The 11,089-nt window shown below is 41.2% G+C and overlaps 1 long non-coding RNA gene across 2 annotated transcripts; it reads left to right on the plus strand.

The window, feature by feature from the left end:
* Positions 1-1,485: 1,485 nt before the first annotated feature.
* On the plus strand, positions 1,486-6,528 carry LOC120569892. Of its 2 annotated transcripts, XR_005640991.1 has the most exons (5): positions 1,486-1,607; positions 1,819-1,896; positions 3,447-3,553; positions 5,627-5,726; positions 6,486-6,528. It is a non-coding gene; the product is annotated as an uncharacterized LOC120569892 (long non-coding RNA). The 2 variants fall into 2 exon arrangements; XR_005640992.1 differs by lacking the exon at positions 5,627-5,726.
* The last annotated feature ends 4,561 nt before the right edge of the window (positions 6,529-11,089 follow it).

Consider the following 11,089-nt stretch of genomic DNA (forward strand, 5'->3'; position numbering starts at 1 on the left):
GGGGAGAGTTCTGCTGAAAACTGGAGCTCAAACCAGAATGGATTCATATTTTAGGTCAAATGTGTTTGGACTGGGTTTATAAAGAGCTTTAAATGAGCTCAGGATGTCCCGTGAGCCTATGAATTGACGTGATGATCCGTGATGCATGCTGGGAACTCCTGTGACTCTAAACATGGTAAGTGTGGGTAGTGTACGAGATGGGTGAGAAGGTTTAGAGAAGGGCTGTCAGAATTAGCAAAGTGATTATTCTGAAATGATCAATGTGTAAAAACTAGCTGTTACATGTAATATAGATCGTTTAATGCACAGCTTTTGTGTTGATTGGTTGTTAGCTGTGATTTCACATTTATACAAACGGGAGAATGGGATTAATTTGATCCCAAAAAAAAACATAAGTAATACGTTGGCAAGAAAGCCAACAAATAAGGTCTTCTTAAAGTGGACCAACAGCAAAAAGGTCAGTTTACTCATAAGAGGACTCAGTTTTCTCTCTGGTCCACTTTAGCTCAGATGGGGCCTTAGTCTTCTTCCGGTGTACGCTAATGCTCTCTTGCCAAACCAGGGCTAAAACACCAGTGAATAGCAGCCCAAACCAGGGCTAGAACACCAGCATATACTGGACCAAACCAGGGCTAAAGCACAAGTGAATAGTAGCCCAAACCAGGGCTAGAACACCAGCATATACTGGACCAAACCAGGGCTAAAGCACCAGTAAATACTAGACCAAACCAGGGCTAAAACACCAGCATATACTGGACCAAACCAGGGCTAAAACGCCAGTGAATAGTAGCCCAAACCAGGGCTAAAACACCAGCATATACTGGACCAAACCAGGGCTAAAGCACCAGCATATACTGGACCAAACCAGGGCTAAAGCACCAGTGAATAGTAGCCCAAATCAGGGCTAAAACACCAGCATATACTGGACCAAAGCAGGGCTAAAACACCAGCATATACTGCACCAAACCAGGGCTAAAACACCAGCATATACCGGACCAAACCAGGGCTAAAACACCAGCATATACTGGACCAAACCAGGGCTAAAACACCAGCATATACTGGACCAAAGAAGGGCTAAAGCACCAATGAATAGTAGCCCAAATCAGGGCTAAAACACCAAGGCATGAAAAAATTAAAAAAAAAAAAAATATATATTAAAAAAAAAAAAAAATTAAAAAAATAAAAGGGTAAAAAAATTAAAATTAAAAATAATAGTAAGCCCAAAGCAGGGCTAAAACACCAGCATATACTGGACCAAATCAGGAGAGTCTACACATCAGCGCAAAAAAAATGCTGACTAATAGGTCTGAGTTCTTTTGGAGGGTTGAAACGTCCTTAGAGTGCTGCAGCTTTCTAATGGTTTGTCATGGTTGTGTGTTTCCAGTTGAACCAGCAGGTGACACTGTTGCTCCTCTAGTCAGTTGTTCCTCTGGGAAAGAGTTCAACAGGAAACAGGAAGTACCTGAACACTGATTAACAGATGATTCAGTATGCAGACTGGGGCAGAAGAGAGTTTCAACACAACATTGAGAACATTCAGATGCGTATCACACTGTTGAAAGAAAACCTCAGCTTATAACCAGTGTTGGGCACGTTACTTCCAGAATGTAATACATTATAGATTAGTGTCTGTCGTTTGAGAGTTACTTTAAATGTGTTTTGCAAAGAGTTCAAACCAGCAGCAGGCAGATCTTAAAACCATTGCACACTGGTTTCACATTTCTAATGTGAAAAATGTGTGTGCATAAATTTGCGCTGAGTCCAAGACTAAACTTTTCTCTTATTTGTGTTCCATTTTCATTTTCTTTTCGTTTTCAGAAATAGTCCAGACTCTTGGTGAGGAGACGAGAGGATGAGGGAGTTTAACTGACTGTGTCTAAAGATGGATTTTATAATGTAAGTGATATATTTCTGAGTGAAAAGACTGCTGTTCTTGTCCTTTGTCTCTGTTTTTTTATCTGATCATGGTGACGTCAGTCTGGGGTAATTCACTCAATAAGATTTGGACCAGATGGGTCGAGAAACGATAAAAAAAATCATGCTACTGCCTCAGTCTTATAACCTCAGTAAACCAACACAGATTTCATTGAGCATACACTTATTTTATTTCAGCCAGTGAAGTCAGACACACAAAACACAAAAAAGTTTGTCTTGGAACATGCAATAAATAATACAAACACATTTAACTTCCTGCCTGCTTTTTGTAAGCATATCTTGCACTTACATTTGGGCTTTGCCAAAAGATAGTAAAGATAGTAGTTTCGTGCATACTGCAGATAATGGCGCTAGATGAAAAGTCTGATTTGTATAGAGACAAGTATGTAGCATTCACCTATTCCACATACTATAGCATTTATAGCCTAAGCCAATTTGCAATGTCCGTCCCTATATGGGCCTTTTAAAATGCATAAAACCCAACAACAAATACATAAAAAACTGTACAAAACAGACTTGACAATAGATACATACATTAAAATGCAAACCTTAGAACTCAACATGGAAATACAGACAAAACCATACACTAAAGCACCTTAAAACAGGAAGTGCCAGATCATTCACGACAACGTGACTGCTGCCTCTTCAAATCAGTTTCATGATCACCACAGTTATTATAAATCCTGAGGGGAACATGAATGATGCAAACACATTTCAGAGAACATTAGGCCAAATCAGGGCTAAAACACTACCAAATACTGGACCAAACCAGGGCTAAAATACCAGATAACATTTGGCCGAACCAGGGCTAAAACACCAATGAGTACTAGACCAATCCAGGGCTAAAACATCAAAGAATATCGCCCCAAAAAGGGCTAAAACACCAGCAGATATGGGACCAAACCCGGGCTAAAACACTCGATAATCGAGGACTGAACCAGAGCTAAAACGCCAAAAAGACCAAACTAAGGATTAAACGCCACCAAATATTGGACCCGCTCCATCCAACAGTGGTGGACCTACCACGTTGACATCCTTTGAATGAACTACATAGTCATTGACTACAATTTTTTATAAGAACTAAACAATATCATCAGCAAAGTGATCAATCTTTGTTGTTTTCGGTTTTTCTGTTGTCAGCAGGATTATAAAACATCTACTGGCTCAATTCTCATGAAACCTGGCAAAAAGTATGAGCCAAGGAAAAACCCATTAAAGTTTGGGTTACGGGGTAGCTACACAAATTATTTTTCCCTTTCTTTAACAGTGAGAATAGGGCATGACCTTGGCGGAGGTCTCTGCTCTTCTCTGTTTTTAGTATAAAATCCAGCCAATGGACAAATGTAGCGGAGTAAGAAGTAGAAAGTCTCACAAAGTGGAAATACCACAACTCAAAAATGTTTTCTCATACTGTAATTATCTAAATGACCTCAGGTACTTTCCACTTCTGAGTATTATTGGGCATTTCTGTATATCTCTCCGCCTCACCCTCTTCTGTGTTTTGTGGGCAGAAGGAGGTCAGCATTGACGCAGCACTGCTCCATAAACCACTGGAACCACGCGCTCTATTGTTTCATGATGTGAAATGGAGCAGCAAGTTGGACAAACACTAGCTGAGGTATTGTGGTAACCAACCTGGTATTATTGTGTGTGTTTGGATGATGATGTCAGATTGGAATCACTTTGTGTGTTGGATTGTTAGAGCGTTGGTTGTGCGTGTTTGAGTTGGACAGCAGCAGGGCTTCCCGCGACGCTGTGCTCTGATTAACAGATGTAAAGTTTACCACGGCTGATCAACAACAAGCTTTTGCTTGTCAGACTTGATGTATGTCTTTCTCTGTGTTCTTTCTGATGCTTTCAAAGAAATAAAATACAGCAAGCCCCTAACTCTTAACAGCTAAATGACCAGAGAATATTAGACCAAAGCACAGCTTAAAAACCACCAAGTTTTAGGCTAAACCAAGGTTAAAATACTAGATAATCCTGGACTGAAACAGGGGTATAACACCAAAGGGATAGAAATCCAAACCAGGGCTAAAGCATCATCAAATATTGGCCCAATCCAGGGCTAAAATACTAAATAATATTAGACCAAACCAGGGCTAAAACACTCGATAATCGAGGACTGAACAAGGGCTAAAACACCAAAAAGGTTAGACAACTAATCCAGGGCTAAAACACCATCACAAATTGGACGAAACCAGGGCTAAAAGACAACCAAATATTGGACCAAACCAGGGATAAAACACGACCAAATATAGGACCAAACCAGGGATAAAACACGACCAAATATAGGACCAAACCAGGGATAAAACACAACCAAATATTAGACCAAACCAGGGCTAAAACACGACCAAATATCGGGCCAAACCAGGGCTAAAACACAACCAAATATTGGACCAAACCAGGGCTAAAACACCAGCATATACAGGACCTAACCAGGGCTAAAACACTAGCATATACAGGACCTAACCATGGCTAAAACACCAGCATATACAGGACCTAACCAGGGCTAAAACACGACCAAATATCGGACCAAAACTGGGTCTACAAAGCCAATATTGAATTCAACCAGTGAACAGAAAGTGATCTGCAGTGCGATGAACATGCTTCTTTATTTCCTTAAGGGCGTGATGAGTTGATGTAGTATATTGAGGCTTCTGGCTGTTTGTTTTCGTGGACTTTCTGCCCTCTAGTGTTGAAAAATCACTTCACGCAGCTTTAAGTGCTTTCAACGAGGTCAGTCAGTATGAAAAATAGTGTGTGACTGTTTGCTGTGTCAGCACCTTCGGGAACATGAATAGAGCCACTCAGCCTCGGCGAACAGACTACACCTTATACCGACACCAGGTGTGTTTTCAGTCAGCTGAAGTCAACATGGAGGAGAGGAGGAGAGGAGAAGAGGAGAGGAAGAGAGCGGCGGAGGATAAGGAGGTGTAGTAGCAGTAAATCCAGGAAAACATTTTCTCTCTTCTCTCTCATGGAAACGGCAGCTGAGAAAACACTGCTGGAAATTAGTAGGCAGGAACCACTGGAAGTGCGCCTACACACACACACACACACACACACACACACACACACACACACACTGGCTGTGTTTCATGCTGCTGCTCTGTTTTGTTAAACAAACTTTACTCCCATCAGGGAGAAACGCTGAAGGTCTAAAGGTTCAACTCCTCTCCTCTTCTAGTTTGATACTCTATCTGTAGTATGAAGATTTATTTCAGCCTAATTTCAAAACTAATGTCCTAATTTTTTACGGGTCATCATTGCAGTGTGTCTCATAGAAAAAGTTGAACCACCTCATAAGTTCCAACTTAGCGTATTTCTGGCTAAGTTTGAACTTATGATTTATGCGTCACTAAACTGAAATTTCACAGCGCTGTGGAGTAAGGTCTGGCTACACCACAGATGCATTCTGGGACAGGAGAAAAAATGCTCTGGGTTGTTTGTATTTCTTTAAACCAATCACAGTTGTCTTAGGCGCGCTAAGCTCTGGACGCAGCGACGGTGGCTCTGCTAAGTAGTCTCAGGAAGGAACTTGTTTTGCATCCCGCAAAAGAAAACGCCACATACAATATTAAATGAACTGTTGACACAATACAGTAACGTGAGCTATTTAAATGAGCTGATACATGGTTAAACCTCATTAGATCTTACCAGTGTATCTCCATGTGTACTTGGTCCACAGCAATCCCACCAATCGGTCCCAAAACGTCCCAGTTAGAGAGGAGATGCTACTGATTCGTTCACTGTCAATGGTGATTCAGTTCAGTTTGAAGATTCAGTGGGTAAGATCAGTTTGTATGTTGCAATTGTCCCTTGAGAGATTTTTGTTGTTGGTGAAACCATTTTTTTCTGGCACACTGTCTTACAAAGTAGTTTTAATTTCTTTTATTTGACATATGCTGCATTTTTCATGGCTGCAGTTTGGTGGTAAAGGAAGTTAAACACAGTTGGGTGTAAGTGTGAGTCACTATGTGTCAGCGCTGGGACTGACTGGCAACCTGTCCAGGTGTAACCTGCCTCTTGCAAAATGTTAGCTAGGACTGGCTCCAGGTATAGTTGATGGATGGATTCATAGATGGATGGATGAATGCAGGCATGGATGGATGGATGGATGGATGAATGCATGGACGGATGCATGCATGCATGCATGCATGGATGGATGGATGGATGGATGGATGGATGGATGAATGCATGGATGGATGCATGCATGCATGCATGGATGGATAGATGAATGCATGGATGGATGGATGGATGGATGGATGCATGGATGGATGGATGGAGCCAGATGACATGATGCCCAGAGAGCAGTGTCCACCACGGCCCCAACTGGGGGCTATACCAAGGAGGCAGGATATTATTCCTCGCTTTTAAAAGGTATAGTGTTATGTTTGGCAGTGATATTCAATACAGGAAACATGACGATGCACAACATTTTGATTTATTCTTCAGGTTTTCGTTGCTCTTTTAAAGTGTCGTTAATGGCCACAAGTGAACGATTTATTTCTGCCAATAACCGACAAATTTCGGCTTGTCTTTTCCAGCCCCTCTGCTGTCAGGAGACAGGGTCCAGCACGGGGGGGGGGGGAGACAACACCCGCGCCTCTCCTCACAGCTGTTTCCTGGCTCTGACTCATGAAGAAACACAAGTAAAATAAAAGACACTGCATAAACTCCGCTACTGTGTGTTTATTTAAATATAGGTACACCATGTAGGCCTAAGAGATTGCAATATAAAACTGTATATTACTCTTAGGACTATAGCATACATATGTCAAGGATGTATAAATTAAATAATCTTCAGCTGGAGTCTGATTTACTACGGCAACACTGTTGACCGCATCAGTGATCTCTTTCCATTCTGCATTCTTTCTACAGCCTTTAATACCAGTTTTCAGGCTGCCAGGATGTCAGGGTTTCAATCTCCACCTCTGAAAAGTGCCGCTTCTCTGCTGGATTAGGTCTCGCCATGTCGTAAATTGCAGGGGCGAGGCCTCAAAACCGAGAATATATTGGAGCGTGATATTTAAATGATCGTTTCCAGCCGCTGCATTTATCAATGTACGACCATTCTTATGCTCGGAATGGAGCACAGCGTAAATTCTTTCAGGAAGACTTCTAAAACGTAATCACTTATTTCTCTCTCTAAACTGAACAGCTGTTAGAAGCGTTCACTTTTATTTTAACCAATCAGAAGCGGCCATGAATTTCACGAGCCAATCGCAGCATCACATATTTCCTTGGATTAGGATGGCACCAAGATCTTGGTTGCAGCTGTCGCCGTGGTCCTGCTGCACTCCCTGCTACGCTCTGCAGTACCCTGCAGTCTCCTGCTACGTCCTGCTATGCTCTGCTGTGCCACGCTACATCCTGTAACGCCCTGTTATGACATGAACTACTACGACTACCATTTGTAGTCACTGTTCCATTATCTTTATTGTGACTATTATTGCCACTGTTCATCACCCCCCCCAACCGGCACCGTCAGACACCACCTACCAAGAGCCTGGGTCTGACAGGTTTCTTCTGAAAGTTTTTCTTCGCCACTGTCGCACTAAGTGCTTGCTCTTGGGGGGAAATTACTGGAATTGTTGGGTCTTTGTAAATTATAGAGTGTGGTCTGGACCTACTCTATCTGTAAAGTGTCTCAATATAACTCATGATTTGATACTATGAATTGAATTAATTTCCAAAGACATTTCCTATTATGCATATGTACAATAAATCTTTGCATATCTGCAACGAAGTCTCTCCTGATTGAATTGGTGTGATACGAACGTTTCATGAATCACACGCGGAGCCTGTCGTAAGATGATTTCTGCGCTCATGTCGGCGCTGCTTTCTACGTCAGGTTGATAAATGAGGTGACCAGTGAGACTTCCAGACACAAACACCAACACACTTCGACTTGAACGTTGTCTAAATTCAGTTTTATTGGTTCAAACTGCTGTTAAGAGTCCAGAGTTCAAAAATATCGGTGTGTTAGTATAGTTTACTGATAAAAGTAGTGTACTATTGAGTGTTAGTGTGTGTACATGAACAGTTAGCGTGTGATAATGAGAGCAGAGGCTGTGTTTAGACAGCAGTAAGTCACAATGAAAAAAAAAGAACTTGCTATGAGGCCTTTCTCATAGAGGACATTTTGACATCTCACAGTAGGAAAAGCACAAGTGTAAATATTGAAATGAATGATGGTTGAATTCCCATTCAGCTCCTTCAGTTTCTGTCATGACTTACTGGGACACTGGGACATATGTCAACATGTCTGCTGCATAGAAAGGCCTTTTAACTAACCTTGTATCTAATATGAATGTCTAATTTTAGTTTCTTCCTGACAGTCTGCTGGACAAGAACAATAGAAAACATTGCACCTATTACTTTCAAAAGAAGTCAACGTGTGCCGCATAAAAAGGCTTTTTTATGATTGTCTATCCTGTTTTCTTTCTAACGGAGTCCGATGGACAAGAACAATCAAAATTGTATTTTAAAGTAAGGTCGCGCCAAGGCGGGTCGGCACCAGGGATTTCATTGCGTTCATTCCCCTTGCTCGATGCTTGCCAACAATGGTTGGTACACTTTCAAACGTTTCCAAAGAAAAAAACAAAATTCCAGCACACACGCTTTTCACATCTGGTTTATCGGTTGTTGACGTCTTGCGTTCACAAGAACCTTCATCAACCTTTGTCTACATGCGTACGTGTCTTGGGAGAAGTCCTAAATAAACCAGATGCGGTGCAGTGTGTGCGGGAATTTTTCCTTTTTTCTTTGGAAATGAATGTTCGGGGCGGTTCCCTGCACCACAGAGGAGACAAAGCAAGTGGTTGGTGTGCTGATTACTACTCATTTTTTTTTACACTTTCAAACATTAACAGTCAGTTTTCATTTATTGGTTTATGTAAATCGAGATAAATAAGTGATTTTGATTGAGTAAGTTAATGAATAGTAGTTTGTTAAAGGTCAGTTAGTTCATGATTATGTCAGTATGATATTTTGTAGAAGGCAACACTATAAGCTTTCAGTTAGGATAGTGATGCATGTCTAAGGCCGGCAGTTGCGTGGTGGCTGCGTGGCGTTTTCTACGTCTTTACACACCAGAAACGTGTCTGACGCGGCGCTGCTGCTGCTAGCCTAGTCTGGACACATGTATGTTTCCCATTGATAAAATGAAATACCATGTTAAACATAAATACATACTGATCTGATTACAGCAAAGACAACGTCGGCAGTATTGACGGCAAAATAGGCTCCACAATATTTCCTTCTGTATTGACAGGTGCAATATTTGAAAATCAAATTTTTTTTATTACATTTATATCAAAACCTCGAGACTTTGAAACATCAACATGTCCTTTATTAATATGTTTTCGTGTCAAAATGACATAGAAACATCTTTTCGTGTTCTATTTTGCCTGGAAACGCTTACAACACGCTTGCATGTCGCGTGAAAAATAGGCGTCGGTTCCATTTCTAGCACGCATGTGTTTTCGGCGCGGCTCGAGGCGCGGCCTGAGACGTGCGCGTCACGCAGGCAGTGTGGAAGCTCTAACCTGTTCACATGGGAGCCCAAATAAAAACGGACACGCCACACAGCGGACACGCTTCCGCCACGCGGCCCGGTGTGTAGCCGGCCTAAGAGAAATAGGACTCTTCTGCTCATTGAGGTGAATTTGTGAAAGTGTGTTTTTTTTTTGCATTTGAAGCTCCGTAACGACCGAGCCACGCGGTTTTCTTACAGTAGTACGGTTTGCTGATTAGGAGAACTTAAACTTTGTGTTGTCTTTCCGTCAACCATTAACCTTGTTGTCCTTCCGCGTCAAAAATTAAGTTTTTGTCGCTTTTTTCTATGCTTTTGACTCTTTTTATAAAACGCTTCGGTCACTTTTTTCAACACTTAAAAAAAAAAAAAATTCATGGTCAATAAATCTTATTGACATTAACATAATGACATACCCCATTTCTTTGTTTAAAAAAAGCTGAAATTATGAATTATTTTTGACTGATAGTTGCGATCGGAGGATGTTAAGTGAACCACAGAATGTCAAAGTTTAGTCAGGATACTGTTTTGAATACTTTTGACCATGCATCCATGTTATTTTTGGGCAATTTGGTTGAAAGGAACGAATTCAGTAAACTCCCTGAACTGAGTGATCGCTGTCGTGGAATCTCTTTGGCCACACGCCTCCATCACCGACATATGTGTTGATTTACTACCACGACAGTACTAATCATGGTGAGTAATAACATCTCTATTTCCAAACATCAGGGTTTGTATTGGCTGACCGCACAATCAACGTTGAGGTGAACTTTGCTGAAGATTGCACTGAAACTTTAATTCTTCATGCAGGTTTCAACAGAAATGAATTAGGGATGGAGTAAATATTCGTAGGTCTGAAGAATAATGTGACTGCGCCTTATCCATCCCTGCTACAGCACTCCCCAACATCCAACAGGAAATGCATCAAATCAAACAAGCAGTGAGTCTCGGTAATGGTTTAACATGCCCTATTTTACTTCCCCTCGAAACATAACTCCGTACGTGACATGACTTGATCAACCTGGTCCAACCAAGGCAAACAAACGGATGATCGGGAGCCTGGAGTGTGCCATTGTGACTTCATAAAATTAGCATTTAAAAGATTCAATTTGTCTATCGGTAATCCCTTTTCTTATTCTGTTCTTAAAGCTTTAGTGCGTAACTTTTTGATATTAATGAACGTCAGTTACATTCAAGCCGTTGCCTAATGAGTTGCTACAAAGCTAATTAAGACTATCAGCTCCACACAACTCTCTCTGGATCTCTCAGTGTGACTATGTTCAGAAGATTGTGGCGTCCGGTGACTTTCCCGCGCAGAAACTCGAGTGAAGATAATGACCTCTTCTGAAGAGTCCATCATGTTGTTTTTAATTCTTCGTGTCCTCCTTGGCTACTAGCAGCTGTGTGGAGGAGCGCTATAGCTTTAAGTTATTTTTTAAATGGAATTTAAAAATGTTTTTTAAGTTTGTTTCATATTCCAGAATCACTTTTTATTGGTTTTGAAATGAACCAACTTAATAATTGATTGAACCAAACACAAAAAAAGTATTTAAAATTATTCTAGTGGCACACTCCATACTCAGAACATAGAGACAGAGCGCATTGCGTCATACT

The sequence above is a fragment of the Perca fluviatilis genome, chromosome 12 (assembly GCF_010015445.1).
Source record: "Perca fluviatilis chromosome 12, GENO_Pfluv_1.0, whole genome shotgun sequence".
NCBI classification, from domain to species: domain Eukaryota; kingdom Metazoa; phylum Chordata; class Actinopteri; order Perciformes; family Percidae; genus Perca; species Perca fluviatilis.